Below are 19,992 nucleotides of genomic sequence, written 5' to 3'. Positions count from 1 at the left end.
TTCGTAGTGATGCTTTCTAAGGCCCACTTGACTTCACACTCCAGGATGTCTGGCTCTAGGTCAATGATCACACCATCGTGATTATCTGGGTCATGAAGATCTTTTTTGTACAGTTCTTTTGTGTATTCTTGCCACCTCTTCTTAATATCTTCTGCTTCTGTTAGGTCTCTACCATTTGTGTCCTTTATTGAGCCCATCTTTGCATGAAATGTTCCCTTGGTATCTCTAATTTTCTTGAAGAGATCTCTAGTCTTTCCCATTCTGTTGTTTTCCTCTATTTCTTTGCATTGATCGCTGAGGAAGGCTTTCTTATCTCTCCTTGCTATTCTTTTGAACTCTGCAGTCAGATGCTTATATCTTTCCTTTTCTCCTTTGCTTTTTGCTTCTCTTCTTTTCACAGCTATTTGTAAGGCCTCCCCAGACAGCCGTTTTGCTTTTTTGCATTTCTTTTCCATGGGGATGGTCTTGATCCCTGTCTCCTGTACAGTGTCACAAACCTCTGTCCATAGTTCATCAGGCACTCTATCTATCAGCTCTAGTCCCTTAAATATATTTCTCACTTCCACTGTATAATCATAAGGAATTTGATTTAGGTCATACCTGAATGGTCTAGTGGTTTTCCCTACTTTCTTCAATTTAAGTCTGAATTTGGCAACAAGGAGGTCATGATCTAAGCCACAGTCAGCTCCTGGTCTTGTTTTTGCTGACTGTATAGAGCTTCTACATCTTTGGCTGCAAAGAATAGAATCAATCTGATTTCGGTGTTGACCATCTGGTGATGTCCATGTGTAGAGTCTTCTCTTGTGTTGTTGGAAGAGGGTGTTTGCATTGACCAATGCGTTCTCTTGGCCAAACTCTATTAGCCTTTGCCCTGCTTCATTCTGTACTCCAAGGCCAAATTTGCCTGTTACTCCAGGTGTTTCTTGACTTCCTACTTTTGCATTCCAGTCCCCTATAATGAAAAGGACATCTTTTTGGGGTGTTAGTTCTAAAAGGTCTTGTAAGTCTTCATAGAACCGTTCAATTTCAGCTTCTTCAGCATTACTGGTTGGGGCATAGGCTTGGATTACTGTGATATTGAATGATTTGCCTTGGAAACGAACAGAGATCATTCTGTCGTTTTTGAGATTGCATCCAAGTACTGCATTTCAGACTCTTTTTTTGACCATGATGGCTACTCCATTTCTTCTAAGGGATTCCTGCCCACAGTAATAGATACAATGGTCATCTAAGTTAAATTCACCCATTCCAGTCCATTTTAGTTCACTGATCCCTAGAATGTCAATGTTCACTCTTGCCATCTCCTGTTTGACCACTTCCAGTTTGCCTTGATTCATGGACCTAACATTCCAGGTTCCTATGCAGCTCAGGCTGTGCCAATTTTGTGATTCTGTGCTACATTTATAATCACTATTATTTTAAAGGGTTCCTTGACTCTATAGCATCTTTTTGTTGTTTTTGTTTAGTCATTAAGTCATGTCTGAATCTGCGACCCTATGGACTGTAGTCCACCAGGCTCCTCTGTCCATGGGATTTCCCAGGCAAGAATAGTGGGGTGGGTTGCCATTTCCTTCTCCAAGAGATCTTCCTGACCCAGGGATCGAATGCATGTCTCCTGCATTGCAGTTGGATTCTTTACCACTGAGCCACCTGGGAAGTCCCTATGGCTTCTTTAGCATCGTCAAAATTTCTGCTGTAGAAATTAAAGGTCAATTAAAGTTCTGTGGGTTTTGGTGAATGGAGCCCCAGCCCAAGTGTCAGTGATGTAAAGTTTGTCTGTATTTACAAAATGTTACTTAATCACTCCTCCAAGGAGACAAGAATAAGTTCATTTAATCCATATGATTAAATGAGAAATAAGAAATTTATCTCTTAAATAGTTAAACATAAAATATTTTCAAAGTTTCTTTTATTAAAATTAGTCAAAGACATTCTCTGTTCTCCCAACTCCTTTCTTTATATTTGATTTCTGAAGCTTTTGACACTTTTTAAAGTAAAAATTCAAAACACAAAGAAAACACCATAGGTATGTGGCTCAGTATCTAAGGGTCAGGCTTACAGAAAGCAAACAAGAACAGCCGTTGATGATGGAAGCAGAGACCAAAACGTCTTCCATGTTCTACTTCATGATCTCAGTCTGAAACAAGAAATCTAGAGGAATGGCATAGTCCCCAGACCAGAAGCATGTTAGTCAGGTCAGTGCTCTGGCTTCAGTCCCGATCTGCTGAATGAGTTCCTCGGTTTCTGTGGTAGGCTTAGCGATTGAGGTAGACACAGCAATTCTGTGGTAGGCTTAACAAGCCTTCCAGGTGATTCTGATGATAATAACATTTGAGAACCATTAGTCTAGAACAGATTTTGAAAAGAGAAAAACAGAACCTTCAGAGTGTCACTGTGATAAAAAATTTTATTTCATGCTTGAAGAGAAACAAAAAAATTAGCAGTCTGTATAGTCCTTAGATAAATCTACCTTTAGGCTAAAGAGCTTTCTGAAAGCCAGTATCACTAAAAGAATGGCACTGTTTGGAAGACTCTCAGAAGTCAGTTGTCATAACTTACTGCTTTGATTCAGAAACATTTTAACTGCCAGAGTGAGATTATAATCTACAAATATTCTATGGAAATACTTCCATGAAAGTAATTATATACAGAAGACATTTAATACTCAGGTATTTTTAGGGTGCTCTGGGTTACACAGAATGAAAAATGTTTCCTTCTTGAGAAGTCTTGCAAGAAGAGAACGTGTGTAAGCCAATGCGCTGCAGGACTTATATAATATTTGAACTACGTATACAGGACTTATATAATATGTGAAAGTGTAATTATGAATTTCCAAAAGAGGATATTCTCTTTTGTGTATGGTGGTTCTCTTCATTTCTGATGTTTTCCAGACTTGTTTGACCATGGAAGCCTTTTCTGTGGAGGGTCCTTTTTGACAGAATTCTGCAGAATCTATCTTGGGAAATGCTGATATGAATTAGAAAATGACAGAATTTCTGTCTTGGAGCTATTTCTAGAAATCAGTCAGTTGAATTCCTTAGTTCTAAGCACCTGGCTCACCCAAAGTCAGAGAGCTAGTTATTCCAGAGCCACTTGTAACCTCTAGTTTGTGCTACTATCCTTGCAAATATGAGAATCTTCTTAAAACATCAAATTTCATGGATCAACACCCATTTCCTGCATACATATACATTGATGTAAATAGGTAAAATATTTTATACCTGTCAGTTACAAAGTATCCTAACCAGGGGCAATGCCACAAACTTCAGAGTCAGAGTCTGGCTCCATCATCTCCTGCTAGTAAAACCAAATGGTGAGTTAATTAAACTCTACAAGCCTCAGTTTCTTGGGGTAACAGTTGTACCTACCTTCTGGGTGCTAACAAGAGGTAAACAAAAATAATCTGGATGGCATAGCACTGTGCTAGCCACACTGAAAATGTTCAATAAATATTAGACACAGCTTTGTTGACTGAATTAAAAATGTGCAATGATAAAAAATTACAGCCAAGTCCACAATTCATTTAAAAGAATTTGCAATTTTATTAAATCAAAATAGATTGTACATGCATTTTGGGGACAAAATATTGTAAGTAGGTGCAAAACATTTATTCATTCTACAATGTTTGATGTACAAATCAATTTCCAGATCCTTTGCAGTAACTCTGCAACATTTAGGGTTTACCAACTACAGGTTAAGAACCAATGGCCTGTGTCAATGCACTTTTTAAAAATTAATTAATTAATTTTAATTGGAGGATAATTACAATATTGTTATAGTTGTCAATGCATTTTCATCTAAAAATAGATTGTTTAAAAACATGGACATGAAGAAAGGGCCTTCTGCCTTCTTTGTCCCCTTATTTCTGTATTTAAATTCCCTTGCAGTTGATTTTTTATGGGTCTCTTTGGGCATGTTCAAAACCCATTTCGTGTGATCTGATCTTCTATAGACCTGAGCAGCTGGCCAGCATCTTCTTCACAGTAACATTTTATCCCAAGTAAAACCTCTTCCGAAAGAAAGCACTCTATCAATCAGCTAACAACATTACGTGACTAGCATTTGAGTAGATATGTATGGGTAGATAGAAGGTGTTTGAAACCTCTTTTATCACTTGAAGGAACTTACAATGTAGTTGAAGGAGCAAATTTATCACTTGGGAATATGCAAGTGCTCTACTGATGGTACTGGCTGAAAGTGGCACTTTCTGAAAATGTTCAGAAAAGGGCAAAATCATTGCAGGAGAATATTTGCAAAGCTCCATGAAGGCACGTTGAAATGCAAAAATATTGAATTAAGAATCAAGATTTAGGTTCTAGTCCAGGCTTTGAAACTATTAACAATTGGGCTAGATTTTTACTTTTCTAGATATTAGTTTTCTTACCTATAAAACGAACAATTGGATTGGGCTCTGACTGCTCCCCCTGAAGATGGGAGACCTGTATCCTCAATGTGCATCTTCATATTGATCACTCACACAGCCCTCTGAGAGAGGTACTCTTCAGAGATGGTAGCCCCGCTTTTCAGATGCGGTCACGGAGGCTAGCAAGGTTGTGTCATCTACTGCAACCTAGCTAATAAGAGACTGTTCCAGTACTCCCACCCAGGTTTTCCCCATTCTGGCCTCTTTTCTCTTAACCACAAGGCCTTTCTTTTCCTTTGAGGGGATGGGAAAGGGTTTAAGCTGGCTGGACCTTCTGAGATGGGTAAGGGCAGATATAGAGTTACACTGTGTGTCTAACTCAGTCCCCAGAGTACATAGTAATTTATAGTGCAGCTCCCTCCCTAAGTCCCAGAAAGCCTATAATATGAGGTTATTTCTGTCCCCAAACACCAGCATTATTATGGAGATCAGCTGAGCACGAACTATTTGTTGCTTATTCATTAACCTCTTCTTTTTTAAGTGTTTCTTTTTTTCATTTTTTAATTCTTTGGTCATTTAAAAATTGCTTTTTTCTAAGTTCTCTTTGATTTCTCAAATAATGCTCTTCCTATTGTTTCTGTACACATACAGAAAGACTATTTTCTCTCTTACGAACCATTAGCCTGTAAATAATCACTATTATCACATGATGTTTAGACTTTTAATAAAACACTGCCTGACTTTCATTTGTTTTTGCTCCACTAACAGTTCAGAACCCTTCTAGCTGTGATGTTTTTCTCTAATTAGTGCTGTTTGCCTTCTATCCTTGCATGGTCTGCTTGAATCTGTCTGGAGATGGAAAAGCCTATGATAGTAATCATGGACTTTACTGAGTGCTTACTTTGTTTTGGATACTATTTGTGAATGAAAAATGTTACCTGCCATGTCAGTAAAAAAGGGCTGTTGCAACCATCATGCCATCACATTACAACCAACCGGATGGTGAGCCCTGAGGGAATTCAGGATAGAAATATAACGCCCACATTAAATCATCAGACACTGTAGGCACCACCCCGCCCCCAGCCTTGCACCTTGAGGACACTCAAGATGAGAAAACATAGGATACTGGCCCCAAATAGCTGAGGTGCATATCAAAGGCATGATTTCGGTGAGCCAAGAATCTTGTATCTTCTACACAGAAATGTGCTAAATTCCTTAACTTGAGGTATCAGATTTTTTTTAGTTGACAGCAATCTTTTGATGTTCTGATTACCTGATCTTTGTTGCAAAAACTCCTGTATATTTTTTGCCTGTTTGGGGCAGTTTCTCAGGGCTATCTGAGATTCTGGGTCCCGGGGTTAAGTCCTTAGTTTTGACCTAACTCTCAACTTTTAGTGTGTACTTTTTTTCAGTCTATTAATCCATAGTCAAGGTGTCTTATGTATAATCTTTACAACCACCCCTAATAGAAGCTAGGAACTGCTATTGTTCCCATATTACAAATAAGGAAATGGATACAAATAAGAACATTGAGATGAAAGTAATTTGTCCAAAGTTGCTGAGTCAATTTAGCAAGGTCAAGTCAAACTCAAGAGTTTGGCACCAAAACCTAAGCCCTTAATCTTGAGACTACACTTTTGTCTTTTCAAAGGAAAGAAGTAGGATGTATATGTGGGAGGATCAGTTATCTCCTCTTCTCGTGGTTAAGATTGAGCTGGTTTAGAAGGAGTTTATTTGAGCAATGTAGGAAGATTACTTAGGGTAGGATAATATTAGCAGCAAGGAAAGGAAATTAAGAAAGGGAACATTTTGGATCTACATTTACATCTCATAGACACCTCTCTTCTGAATGGAGGGCTGTTTCCTGACCAGTTTTCCTAGTGAAAGAAGCTATTCACAGCTGCGGAAAGCAGGCCCCATGGCTGGCAGGATTGGACCATCACCACTATCGCAGTTGGTAGTAAGAGTGGGAGACGGTAATAGCTTACTGTCATTTCTAACATTTTAATAATTGACAGAATAAAAATTAATCCTTATCTTTAAAAAAATCAAGAAAGGCTTCAGAAAATTACTTCCTCCAGCTTATCACCTCTGCTGCCTTATTGTCATAATGAAATCATGTCTCATATTTTCTTTCCCCTCTGCTAATAGCAAGGCTTTAAATTATTAAAGGAGAGGGATGTCAAGGCTTCTGCTTTGCTGTTTCTCTCCTCTCTGCTTTGAGACTAGGTTGACTCTTTGGGCTTTCCTGTTGCTGCCCTGGAAAGGTTCCTTCTCTGTTGGGCGTCACGTCCCAGCCTTGCTTCGTGTCTACAGACATGCAGGGCAGAGTTTAGGCTGCTGAATGGAGCAGAGGAATGTTTGAGTGGCAGGGGCAGGGGGTTGTTGACTTTACCTAAAATATTTTCTGAAAATAGCTCATACAGTGTTATGTTTTGTAGCTCCCTCCGCTCTTCTGTGACCCCCACTTTTAAATAAATGTGTAGAGTTATGGTGTGTACAGAGGAAGTTAGAAAATGAACCCCACTGTTCCTATCTCCACAGGCATCTGTGCGGGTGGGACAGGGTGAATGGGCTCTTTGGGAATTCTAAAGGGAATCCTCTAGAGCCAAATTCCTCAACCAGGGCAAACTTCCATCAGCTGTGTAAATAGTGTGGCAGCGTGAGGAGGCCACAGGCGGCTTCCTGACAGTCAGCTACTGTGCCCAGGTAGTTCAAAGGATTCATGTTCCATCCTGAGCTTGCAGGATGTGAGTTGAATCTTGTAGTCCCTGATGAGTGGGTGGATGGGTAGAAATGTTCTCTGTACTTTTATTTAGGAGGGAAGGCAAGTCTGATGGTGATAGATAGGGCTGACTGATAAAGCCACAATGAAAAGAGGGCTTCTGGGTATCTGAGTGAAGGAAAAAAAGGAAAAAACCTCTGGAAACTGGGGACAGAATTGGATACTCATAAGCAGACGTTTATCTCAGCTCAAGAAATTCCTGGGACCAGGCTTAGGACACTGTGCTCTGAAGTTATTTATTTAACTGTTCTTTGGAGCGGGAACTTAAATGCACTTCGTGTACCTAGTTTCTTTTCCCCACAACATCTGAAAGAAGGCAGCGCCCTGGAGGCTTCCTGTCCTGAGGCAGTGCCAGCTGCCCATGCCTGTGCCTCTGCAGGGTGCTGGTTTGCAGCTGCATTAACCTCAGCTCTTCCTCACGCACAAATCTGGATGCTCGCCTCAGCTCCTGGATCTGCAGTCATTTTAGTGTTTTTATGCTTATTCTGCAGGCTTCATCACTCTGACATCCAATTTGTTTGTTTAGCTCAAATGAACGGGCATGGAGACAAAACAGCTAGGTATAAGCAGTCCTCTGTGTACATCTGTACATAATGCACTCCTAAAAATATACACTAATTCACAAAACTCAAATCATAGACTTATGTATTGTAAACAGCATTCTAGGACCAAAGAACTTAAAGTACTAGAAAATCCCTAAATATATCTTGTTTTCACAGTTAGTTTTTGATTGTATATTTCTAGCATTTTGTCTGAGCTCTTTAGTTTAATGCTTTCCCTCACCGCTGGATATAGGGAGTACTGGCTGAAGTCCAGCCATCCTCCAGTGGAGACCAAAGTGTGTCTGCTTTTGGCTTGGCCATTCATTGTTTTCTGTTTTCATCGCAATTGTATTAATTTATGAGCTCTATCCTTATCAACAGTACCAGTATTTGTTTTTCCATTTTCAGTCCCACTTTTATTGATATATATGGATAAAAAGGATAAAATCCATCAAGATATTCAAATAATTACTTAAACAAATATTCTTTTTTATTGAAGCATAGTTGTTTACAATATCATGTTAGTTTCAGATGTACAGCGTAGTGATTCAGATTTTCTCTTTGCAGATTATATTTTATTATAGGTTATTACAAGGTATCAGACATTATTCCCTGGGCTATGTAATAAATCCTTGTTGCTTATCTACTTTATGTACAATATAAACAAGTACTCTTTTACAAAAATATCACCATACTTCCAAAGAGAACAACTATATCTGCCATTATCCATTTATCCATGCCCAGTTTAAGTGCTATGTTTCTCTTTTCTTTAAAATTCTCTCAACTTGCCTCAGCCATTCCAGGAATGACCAGATACCAGTGTGCATGCAGCTGTGGATATGTTTTCTCGAAGTGAGCAACTTTCTGACATTGGTCAATGGCCCAAAACCGCAGGAATTGATGGAAGATAATTTTAGAGGCAGTTGCTTGTTTCCTATGTGCTTTATGAACAACTCTGCCTCAAACTGTTCTGAGAGGTCTATCATCCAGGTAGACCTCAGAGTATCTTTTGTATATTGTAGTTGTTTTCTTCAAGACAGTAGACTGTTTGAACTGTTGTTTTCTTTTTACTGTTAAGGTTCAAATGTGTTAGACATGCATACAGATAGTTGTGACTAAGAATTTAATTAAGAGAGACTCCAGAAAGGATGGAAGAAATGGAAACCAATAGGAAATCCAGATTATTTTTTTGTCTTTTGTTAGCACATTTACAGGTTCCTTGTGAGGATATGGAACAACAGACTGGTTCCAAATCGGGAAAGGAGTACATCAAGGCTGTATATTGTCACCCTGCTTATTAACTTATATACAGAGTGCATCATGCAAAATGCTGGGCTGGATGAAGCACAAGGTGGAATCAAGATTGCCGGGAGAAATATCAATAACCTCAGATACACAGATGACACCACTCTTATGCGAGAAAGTGAAGAAGAACTAAAGAGCCTCTTGATGAAAGTGAAAGAGGAGAGTGAAAAAGTTGGCTTAAAACTCAACATTCAGAAAACTAAGATCATGGCATCTGGTCCATCACTTCATGGCAAATAGATGAGAAAACAACGGAAACAGTGGCTGACTTTATTTTGGGGCGTTCCAAAATCACTACAGATGGTGATTGCAGCCATGAAATTAAAAGATGCTTGCTCCTTGGAAGAAAGGTTATGACAAACCTAGACAGCATATTAAAAAGAAAGAGACATTACTTTATCAACAAAGGTCCATCTAGTCAAAGATATGATTTTTCCAGTAGTCATGTATGGATGTGAGAGTTGGACTAAAAAGAAAGCTGAGTGCCGAAGAATTGATGCTTTTGAACTGTGGTGTTGGAGAAGACTCTTGAGAGTCCCTTGGACTGCAAGGATATCCAACCAGTCCATCCTAAGGGAAACCAGTCCTGAATATTCATTGGAAGGACTGATGCTGAAGCTGAAACTCCAATACTTTGGCCACCCGATGTGAAGAACTGACTCATGGAAAAGACCCTGATGCTGGGAAAGATTGAAGGCGGGAGGAGAAGGGGACAACAGAGGATGAGATGGTTAGATGGCATCACCAACGCAATGGATATGAGTTTGAATATGCTCCAGGAGTTGGTAATGGACAGGGAAGCCTGGTGTGCTGCAGTCCATGGGGTTGCAAAGAGTTGGACACGACTGAACAACTGAGCTGAACTGAACTGTGAGGATAATCCAGTGATATAATATATTAAACTGGAATTCATCTACATTTTAATATCACACAAAAATAGATCTGAGAAGCAATGTGGTAGTATTAGTAATAGCACAGACTTTGAAGGAAGACAGAGAGTTTGGATCTACCACTTTCTAACTGTATGACCTTGAGTGAGTTATTTAACCTTGCTGAGCCTCAGCATCCTCATTCATAAAATGGGTATAATTATGTCCACCTCTCAAGGCCATGTTAACTTAAAAAAATGTACAACTTGAAAGTTGAGAAGTCTGTTTTATTTGGCAGACTTTCTGAAGACTTCAAACCCTGGAGGCAACCTCTCAGAATTTTTCAAAGGGACTGTTTGGAAGTAGTAAGGGAGAAGCCACGAGATATAGTTTTTGCAACAAAGAACAGGCAGTAAAGATATCAAAATATTCCTGTTAAATCAAGACAACCAGATATTTCAAGTTAATGAATTTAGCACTTTTTTTATGTATGGGAAGATGCAAGAGTCTGAACTCATGGGAACCCTCCTTTGATATGCACCTCAGCTATCTGGGGCCAGTATCTGTCTTATCCTGAGTCCCCTCAGGGTGGACCGTGGGGGTGGCTGCAGTGACCTAAGGCTTGGCAGTGGGGCAGCTTGTTCACCTCTATCCTGACTTCCCTCAGGGTTTACTGTTAGGGCTGCTGTAATGGATTGATGGCTTGCAACAGCCTTTGTTTACTGATACGGCGGCAACATTTTTCATTCACAGTCATTATAAAGATTAAACCTATATTTTAAAAAATTCTGTGATCTCATCCTGTGTTAGTCAACCAACATAGGTTTGCTTAAAGATTTCCTTGCTGTGGTCTAAAAACCTGTGTTTCTTCATTTCATCTTTAACAGCTAGCTATTGGCCAAATAAAAACACTAACTGTCATGAAGAGGGAACGGAGGATGGCTGAGGGCACGTGTGTGCAAGTGTATTTTGGGCTTAGACCAGGTGGGCCTGAATGGTGGTGCCATCATTTTCTCTCTGTTTGTGGGTGGCTTTTCGTAAATCAGTGTTAGCTGAGTTCTTCAAAAAGATTGGAATGCTATTGATCTAGCCTTCATATCCTCACATCTTATCACCATTTATCTGGATATACAATGTGAGAAGTTTTTTGGAGATTGAGATATGAGGTGACATAAACCACCTGTTTTCTTGTGACAGAATTCCAAATCAGATAACTGGAAATAGAACTTGGAGAGGAGGTTTTAGAGGATAGAGAATTCTGATTTCCTCAGAATCTAAGTAGTTAGGGGGCTGACGAAACACTTGAAACCGAGTCACATAGATTCTTGCATGTACAATCTGTAAGCTTTTAGAATTATTTACTCTTGGTTTCTTTTTAAAGGTCATGACACAGCGATAGTTTGTCAGACTCTTCCATAAATACTAGTCTCATTTGAAAACACTAGTTACTCATATCAGATTCCTTACAAATTATGAACCAGATTCAGGTCCCGGAGTGAGGAGACCTGGATTCAAATCCACTCTCCGCCATTTATTAGCTCTATGACCTTGGGTGAAAATATTCTTGAATCATTCTCAGTTGATTCATTTGTAAAATGTGTATATCAATACCTACATTAGTGAGTTGTTTTGAGAATTAAATGAAAAAATGTTTAAAAAAATTTTTGTAAGCTCTCCCACTGCAATAAAGAGTCTAAGTAATATAGTAGATCATCACAGGATTCTGCTATATCCTGTAAAGCAGGGGTCCCCAACCCCAGGTCATGGACCAGCACCAGTCAATGGCCTGTTAGGAACCAGACTACAAACGAGGAGGTGAGTGGCCAGGGGGGCACGTGAAGCTTCCTCTAGATTTTCAGTCACTTTTGTGGCTCAGCTGGGAAAGAACCCACCTGCAATGTGGGAGACCTCGGTTCGATCCCTGGGTTGGGAAGACCTCCTGGAGAAGGGAAAGGCTACCCACTCCAGTATTCTGGCCTGGAGAATTCCATGGTCTGTATAGTCCATGGAGTCGCAAAGAGTCAGACACAGCTGAGCAACTTTCACTTTCACTTTCCTTCTCCATCCCCATCTCCTTACTACCTGAGCTCGGCCTCCTGTCACGTCAGCAGTAGCATAATAAATATAATGTGCTTGAATCATCCCCAAACCATTACCCCACCCCTGTCCATGGAAAAGTTGTCTTCCACGAAACTAATCCCTGGTGCCAAAAAGGTTGGGGACGGCTGCTGTAAGACATAAACAAAAGAACAGACAAAGATCTATATAGCATCATTTGCTAATGTCTGAGCCCCTTGGACTGCAAGGAGATCCAACCAGTCCATCCCAAAGGAGATCAGTCCTGGGTGTTCATTTGAAGGACTTATGTTGAAGCTTAAACTCCAATACTTTGGCCACCTGATGCGTAGAGCTGACTCATTTGAAAAGACCCTGATGCTGGGAAAGATTGAGGGCAGGAGGAGAAGGGGACGACAGAGGATGAGATGGTTGGATGGCATCACTGACTCAATGGACATGGGCTTGAGTGAACTCCAGGAGTTGGTGATGGACAGGGAGGCCTAGCGTGCTGCGGTTCATGGAGTCGCAAAGAGTTGGACATGACTGAGCGACTGAACTGAACTGAGACTAATAACGAGGAATATAAACAAGTGTCTGTGACATACTTATTTTTAATGTAACACTTTCCTATGAAATATTAGGGCAAGGGCCAAGGCTAAGAAATATTTAGGTTTCCCACAACAACTTCCCTTCCAGGAAATGGTACGTAAGAGCAAGATGATAAAAAATTTCCACTTTAGCACACAGAGCATTTCTTCTGTTGCTTAGAAGGACTTTATATTTTTAAAAGGAAAGTTAGTTTAGCCTAAGTTCTAAAGAGCCTCCTTAAAAAAAATTTTATTCTTGAAGAAATAAAAAGGCTATCACTTAGGAAAAGTACAGCTGTTTGAGCCCATCAAGTTGTGACTTGACTGTGGCAAGAGAATGAACGTTTCTTAAAGTCCTACATCTCTATTCTTTTAAAAAATATGTATTTATTTGGCTGCATGGGGTCTTAGTTGCCGGATCTTCATTGTGTCACATGGGATCTTTCACTGCAGTGCATGGACTCTCTCGTTGTGACTCGCAGGCTCCAGAGCATGTGGGCTTCAGTAGTTGCTCAGTGCGCAGCTCAGGCTTAGTGCCATCTCCTTCTCCAAGTTGCCCCACAGCATGTGGGATCTTAGTTCCCAGACCAGGGCTCAAACCTGTGACCCCTGCATTGCAAGACAGATTCTTAACCACTGGACCACCAGGGAAGTCCCATACACGTTGATTCTTGGATGAGGAGTGGCAACATGCTTGGGGACCATCAGTCTTCATTTAGTCATAATGAATAATAGGGAAAAACCACTAAATGTGTTCTGGTTCGTCATTCAGCTGATAAGTATGCTTAAGAGTTTATTATGTACAAGGAGTTGCTAGGGTTTATAGTGGGTACAGGAGGAGGGCATTGGGGGTAGTTGTGCAAAGATGTATGAGTTACAGTTGGATCTCAGAGAAGCTTAGACTCATGTGGAGGAATGGAGTATACATAAACCTATCACAAGATACAAAGGGTAGTTCCATGTCAGACTGCAGAATGTATGATAGTTCAGAGGAGTGAGAGGTCATTTTCATTTGGGGAATCAGAAAAGAATTAACGAAGGAAGGTGTGTTTGAGCCATGTGTTGAGGCATAGTTGTCTTTGCACAAGTGGAGTAAGGAAGAGTGAGTATTTGCGGTATAGGAGAAATCAAGACCAAGACCCCAGAGTGGGTAAATGAAAGAAGCATGAGGAGAAGAGAGGGAAATAAGACTGAAAAGTTTGAACCCTGGGTCAAAGGGAAAAGGAACATTGTATATCAGAAAGAGCAGTGACTTGGTTTAAAATAGGAAGGTATTGTATTTCCTTGTTTCTAAGAGTCACATTGTTCTTCCTCATTTTAATGTTTTTAAAATAAAAAAAAATCTTGCAATCGATATGTATATTTAGTGTAATATTTCTTTATTGCCTAAAAAAGTTGTTAAATCAATAGTATATCCACAATTGATGGAAATAGTTTAATATTTTATAATTGTAACTATTTCATATGCAAATCCACACAAATCCACTTTATAGGCTTTTCAGAGAAATAAGTAAAATAATGTGTGCAGCACTGGTCACATAATGGGTTCAATAAACTTCATCTCAGTTCAGTTCAGTCACTCAGTTGTGTCCGACTCTTTGCGACCCCATGAATTGCAGCACTCCAGGCCTCCCTGTCCATCACCAACTCCTGGAGTTCACCCAAACTCATGTCCATTGAGTCAGTGATGCCATCCAGCCATCTCATCCTCTGTCATTCCCTTCTCCTCCTGCCCCCAATCCCTCCCAGCATCAGAGTCTTTTCCAATGAGTCAGCTCTTCACACGAGGTGGCCAAAGTATTGGAGTTTCAGCTTTAACATCAGTCCTTCCAAAGAATACCCACGACTGATCTCCTTTAGAATGGACTGGTTGGATCTCCTTGCAATAAACTTACTATTTTTAAAAAATAAAGTTGAACTAACTCTGATAGGCAAGGGAGAAGTATAGAAGGACTTCAAAAAGAGAGAGGTGATCAATCAAACTGTGACATCCAAATTGCTAACAATTTTAAGAAGCAGTTTTTGGGAAGAGCCCATCTGGGACACTATTACAGTAGTCTAGGCAAGAGTTAGTGAAGAGCTAATCTAGGGGAGAACTAGCAAGAGTGAACATGACCTGTGCCTCACCTTGGAAACACCATTAACAGGATTTGCTAAGCAATAGCATGCCGCAAAGGAAGAAGCAGAGATGATGGAGAGGTTTGTACAGAAATAGAAGATATGGGGTGTGATATTGTGATTTATAAGAAAAAAACATGTACTTGGTCATTCAGATGATCAAAACACATTGGTGGTGCTCAGTCATGTCCCACTCTTTGCAGCCCCATGGACTGTAGCCTGCCAGGCTCCTCCATCCTTGGAACTTTCCAGGCAAGAATACTGAATTGGGTTGCCATTTCTCACTCCAGGAGCTCTTCCCTACCCAGGGATCAAACCCACATCTCCTGTGTCTCCTGCATTGCCCCATGGATTCTATACCACTAACGCCCCCTGGGAAGTCTCATTTATATTTGATCCTCATGCACAGTTCCTGACTTACAGCTCCCCAAACCCTTTGAATTTTCTAAGTGCTGAGACTGACAAAGCTGTCTCATGATAATGAAGTGGCTTTCGGGCCTCACTAAGGTTGGGGGCAGTTTACCTGGAGAACCAACCTTGTGATTGAAGACTTCCAGAGAGGGGAAAGGGCCTGGAGGTTGAATCAATCAACAAGGGCCAATGATTTAATCAACCACGATTGTGTACTGCTGCCTTCATAAACACCCAAGAGGACAGAGCTCAGAGAGCTGCTGGATTGGTAAACACATGGAGATGAGGGAGAGTGCTGCAGTGGAGAAGGCATGGAGGCTCCACACCCTCCCCATACCTATGCAGCTCTTCTAACTGACTACTTCTGAGTGATCTCATTTTATAATAAATTGGTAATCTAGTAAATAAAATGTTTCTCTGAATTCTATTAGCTATTCTAGCAAATTAATTGAACTCAAAGAGGAGGTCATGGGAACCTCTGATTTATGGCTGGTTAGTCAGAACTACAGGTAACAACATGGGCTTGTGACTGATGTCTGAAGACCAATGAGAGGGTCATGGGAACTGCTAATGTATAGCTTTGACCTTCAACTTGAGCCTGAAATGGGGGAAGCAATCTTATAGAACTGAACCCTTTACTTGTGGGACCTGATGTTTAGAGTCATTCTCATAAGTGGTGCTTGAAGCCATAGATACACATAAGATGTTTAAATAAAGGGAATATAGAGGGAAAAGGGAAAAGAACTAAGGTTGGAAACTCTAGAGAACAGCAACATGTAGACAATTTATTGAAAATGAAACAGAGGAACCAGAGAAACAAGTTTGGAGAGCTAGAAAAGGATTATGTTGAAAGTCCAGAGATAAATCCATACACCTCTGGTCATCTAATCTATGACAAAGGAGGCAAGAACACAATGGAGAAAAGGCAGTCTCTTCAATAAGTGGTGCTGGGAAAACTGGACCACTATATGTAAAAGAATGAAATTAGAGCATTCTCTAACACTACATAAAAATTAACTCACAATAAGTAAACTGGATTAAAAACCTAAATGTAAGGCTGGATACTATAAAATTCTTGGAGGAGAACATAAGCAGAACACGCTCTGACATAAATCACAGCAAGATCTTATTGGATCCACCTCCTGGAGCAATGAAAATACAAACAAAAACAAATGGGTGGGATCTAATTAAACTTACAAGTTTTTGCACAGCAAAGCAGAGCATGAACAAAATAAAAAACAATCCACACAGAAAATCATAATTTGAAAAGATACATGTGCCCCAGTGTTCACTGCAGCACTGTTTACAATAGCCAGGAAACGGAAGGAACTTAAATATCCATCGATGGAAGAATGGAGAAAGAAGATGTGGTATGTCCTGGTGCTACGTCACTTCAGTTGTGTCCGAGTCTTTGTGATCCCATGGACTGTGGCCCTCCAGGCTCTCCATCCATGGAATTCTCCAGGCAAGCATACTGGAATGGGTATCCAATCCCTTCTCCAGGGCATCTTCCTGACCCAGGGATTGAACCCGAGTCTCCTGCATTGCAGGCAGAGTCTTTACATCTGAGCCACCAGGGAAGATATGGAATATCACTCAGCCTTAAAAAAAGAATGAAATAATGCCATTTGTAGCAAGATGGGTGGGCCTGGAGACTGAGTAAGTCAGAGCAAGATAAATATTATATGATATTGCTTATATGTAGAAGCTAAAAAAAATGGTGCAAATGAACCTATTTACAAAACAGACATAGAGTCATAGATGTAGAAAACAAACTTATGGTTACCAAAGGGAAAAGGGGAGGGAAAAAATGGGAGATTGGGATTGACATATGCTCTCTACTCTATATAAAATAGATAACTCAATAAGGACTTACTGATAGCACAGGGAACTCTACTCGATATTCTGTAATGACCTATAGGGAATGGAATGTAAAAAAGAGTGGAATATATATGTATAACTGATTCCCTTTGCCGTACAGCAGAAACTAACACAATTGTTATTGTGTTGTCTATTCTTTTAAAAATAGATCTTAGAAATTCTCATCACAAGAGATACCTTTTTCTTGGCCCACCTATATTGTCCTTAAATACCTCAGCATTTGGCTGCCATTTTTTTTGCTGCTTTTTCTTTTTTCCTTTTGCAGCAATTTCTGAGCTCTTTTTGTTTTGACCTACATTTCTGTGGCTGCTTTAGTATTTTTCCCCCCTCTTGACTGTGTGCTTGTGGGAAAATGCAGAGCACAGACTATCTGAGGCAGCCCCTTTGGATGATCCAACACTGATGCTTAAGAATATCAGGGAAAGAAATGAAACCACATGCACAAATCATTGAGGCAGTCTCCTGGAGTTCCACTTTTGCGGCAATCCAACACTAATAATAATACCACATGGTTTAGCGTCTAAGCACAGACCTACCTGGATTCACCTTAAAATTTGCTGGAAAAGATGCTCTTGCCTCTCATATAGACATTTTTTTGGCCTCACCACGGCTTAGTCTCCCTCCATCCACTGCCCCCCAACCAGTGGTGGAAGCCACACCCCCTGTAGAGAAGCTTGGAGTCTTAAACACGGAACTGCCAGGGAAGTCCCACCTTGCCTCTCACATAGAACCTTCCAACTCCTCCTCAGCTCTTGTACGTTGTTGATGTTTCTATTTTTATGTCATTTTGTACGGTAATTAGTTCTTCCTTTACCTTGCCACTCCAGGTCCTTTAAATGGGCTCATATCCACAGAAGCTAGCTTAAATTTTCAAAGTTACTGTGTAACTTATGTTGAATGCATTATGTACTTGTAGACAGTGGTAGTCTCATATTTTTCATAATTGCATTTTCATGTGATAATGTATTATACATCAAGGGCCTGTTGGCAGTGCATTTAGTTCTAGTGTGGGAAACTTGTAGGCATGGATTAGGTTTGGTTTTTATTTTCCTGCTAATGGGGATTACGATGTTGAATTTCAGTATGCTACCAAATACCTAACTGTTAATGTGTCAGTTTTAAGTGCAGAAGAATTGACTTTATTGAGGAGAAATAGAACACACATTTTCTTAGTATGTTTTTGTTGTTGAAGAAGTGAAGTAAAAGTAGCTCAGTTGTGTCTGACTTTTTGCAGCCTTATGGACACTATCACACTATTGCACTCATCTCACATGCTAGTAAAATGATGCTCAAAATTCTCCAAGCCAGGCTTCAGCAATACGTGAACCATGAACTTCCAGGTGTTCAAGCGGGTTTTAGAAAAGGCAGAGGAACCAGAGATCAAATTGCCAACATCCACTGGATCATCGAAAAAGCAAGAGAGTTCCAGAAAAACATCTATTTCTGCTTTATTGACTATGCCAAAGCCTTTGTGTGGATCACAATAAAGTGTGGAAAATTCTGAAAGAGATGGGAATACCAGACCACCTGACCTGCCTCTTGAGAAACCTATATGCAGGTCAGGAAGCGACAGTTAGAACTGGACATGGAACAACAGACTGGTTCCAAATAGGAAAAGGAGTACGTCAAGGCTGTATATTGTCACCTTACTTATTTAACTTCTATGCAGAGTACATCATGAGAAACGCTGGACTGGAAGAAGCACAAGCTGGAATCAAGATTGCCAGGAGAAATATCAATAACCTCAGATATGCAGATGACACCACCCTTATGGCAGAAAGTGAAGAGGAACTAAAAAGCCTCTTGATGAAAGTGAAAGAGAGTGAAAAAGTTGGCTTAAAGCTCAACATTCAGAAAACTAAGATCGTGGCATCTGGTCCCGTCACTTCATGAGAAATAGATGGGGAAACAGTGGAAACAGTGTCAGACTTCATTTTTCTGGGCTCCAAAATCTCTGCAGATGGTGATTGCAGCCATGAAATTAAAAGACGCTTACTCCTTGGAAGGAAAGTTATGACCAACCTAGATAGCATATTCAAAAGCAGAGACATTACTTTGCCAACAAAGGTCCGTCTAGTCAAGGCTATGGTTTTTCCAGTACTCATGTATGAATGTAAGAGTTGGACTGTGAAGAAAGCTGAGCACGGAAGAATTGATGCTTTTGAACTGTGGTGTTGGAGAAGACTCTTGAGAGTCCCTTGGACTGCAAGGAGATCCAACCAGTCCATTCTAAAGGAGATCAGCCCTGGGTGTTCTTTGGAAGGAATGATGCTAAAGCTGAAACTCCAGTACTTTGGCCACCTCATGCGAAGAGTTGACTCACTGGAAAAGACCCTGATGCTGGGAGGGATTGGGGGCAGGAGGAGAAGGGGACAACAGAGGATGAGATGGCTGGATGGCATCACCGATTCGATGGACATGAGTTTGGGTGAACTCCCAGAGTTGGTGATGGACAGGGAGGCCTGGCATGCTGCAATTCATGGGGTTGCAAAGAGTTGGACACGACTGAGTGACTGAACTGAACTGAACTGGATTATATAGTCCATAGAATTCTCCAGGCCAGAATACTGGAGTGGGTACCCTTTCCATTCTCCAGGGGATTTTCCCAATCCAGGGATTGAACCAGGTCTCCCACATTGCAGGTGGATTCTTTACCAGCTCAGCCACAAGGGAAGCCCAAGAATACTAGAGTGGATAACCTATCCCTTCTCCAGCACATTTTCCCAACCCAGGAATCCAACTGAGGTCTCCTGCATTGCAGGCGGATTCTTTACCAACTAAGCTATCTTGTTTCTACTTTTAATAATGGTCTTGATAACTTTCTTGTTAACCAAATTAACAAGAGTGGGTAGCCACTCTTTAAAAGAGAGCGATTGAAGGATGCCAGAACATTCAGTTCAGTTCAGTCGCTCAGTTGTGTCCAGTTCTTTGCGACCCCATGAATCCCAGCACGCCAGGCCTCCCTGTCCATCACCAACTCCCGGAGTTCACCCAAACTCATGTGCATCAAGTTGGTGATGCCATCCAGCCATCTCATCCTCTGTCGTCCCCTTCTCCTCCTGCCCCCAATCCC

The 19,992-nt window shown here is 40.6% G+C and overlaps 1 long non-coding RNA gene across 10 annotated transcripts in view; it reads left to right on the top strand.

Annotated features, from left to right (window-relative positions):
* LOC147375705 (uncharacterized) overlaps positions 1–19,992 on the top strand; it is a 94,659-nt gene that overhangs the window by 25,064 nt on the left and 49,603 nt on the right. For 5 of the 10 annotated variants that reach the window (XR_015160371.1, XR_015160366.1, XR_015160368.1 and 2 more), the window contains one exon: positions 8,894–10,326. The exons of the other annotated variants lie outside the window; for them this stretch is intronic. This is a non-coding gene — a long non-coding RNA (uncharacterized LOC147375705). Of the gene's footprint in view, positions 1–8,893; positions 10,327–19,992 lie in introns of those variants that run through there. 10 annotated transcript variants of the gene reach the window in all.

Source organism: Bos grunniens, chromosome 3 (assembly GCF_055505025.1).
Source record: "Bos grunniens cultivar Pamir isolate PY7600 chromosome 3, Bosgru_T2T1.0, whole genome shotgun sequence".
Lineage (NCBI taxonomy): Eukaryota > Metazoa > Chordata > Mammalia > Artiodactyla > Bovidae > Bos > Bos grunniens.
Note: the sequence above shows the minus strand (reverse complement) of the source record. Positions and strands in the feature narration are given on the sequence as shown.